Raw genomic sequence first — 759 nt, forward strand, 5'->3', positions numbered from 1 at the left:
AATTGCATCTCTTTATTCCAATTATGTCTCTTTCTTTTATGCTTTGTAACGTTCTTTCTTTCCACATATCTCTCTCTTTGACATTTCTCTTCCTATTGACCTTATCCCTTATCCCAGCTCCATGCTCTTATTCTCTCCTCGCAAGCTTATAACTCTTTCCTAATGATACAATGGTGGAAAATGCAATCTACAAATGAGGCAACAGTTTCCGTCTTTAAGTTTTAAGAAGTAGAGGAGAAGAAGGAATATGTCAGGGGAGGAGAGAAGCAAAAAACTGTAAATTCAAATATAGGGAAAAACCTGGGAAAGCTTGATGACTTCAACAGAGGTTGTCTCCTTATGGCCGTCAATACCGATTTTCTTTAAGTAACCGACTGCAACATTTTATCTCTATCCTTTGTTCATTTTCTTCTTCACTGTTCTGCCTTTTCCCACATTCGTTCATTTGCTTTCCCTCCTTCTTCCTTGTTTCTCTCTCTCTTATTTATTCATTGATTATATCTCATATATCATGTATCTTCTTTTCTGTTTTTTCTCTCATTCATTCACTGATTCATTTACTGAATCTCTCTCGCTTCTTCACTCATTCATTTACTTCCTCTCTCTTCCTTGTTTTTCTCTTCCTCTCATTCATCAATTTTCTCTTAATCTCTTTCATGCATCTATTTTTTCCCTCTCTCTTTTCCTTTCTTTCTTTCTCTCATTTACTTCTTCACTCGATCTTTTTCTTTCCCCCATTCTGTCTGTGGCGTGAAGCAT

The sequence above is a fragment of the Penaeus vannamei genome, chromosome 19 (genome assembly GCF_042767895.1).
Source record: "Penaeus vannamei isolate JL-2024 chromosome 19, ASM4276789v1, whole genome shotgun sequence".
NCBI classification, from domain to species: Eukaryota; Metazoa; Arthropoda; class Malacostraca; order Decapoda; family Penaeidae; genus Penaeus; species Penaeus vannamei.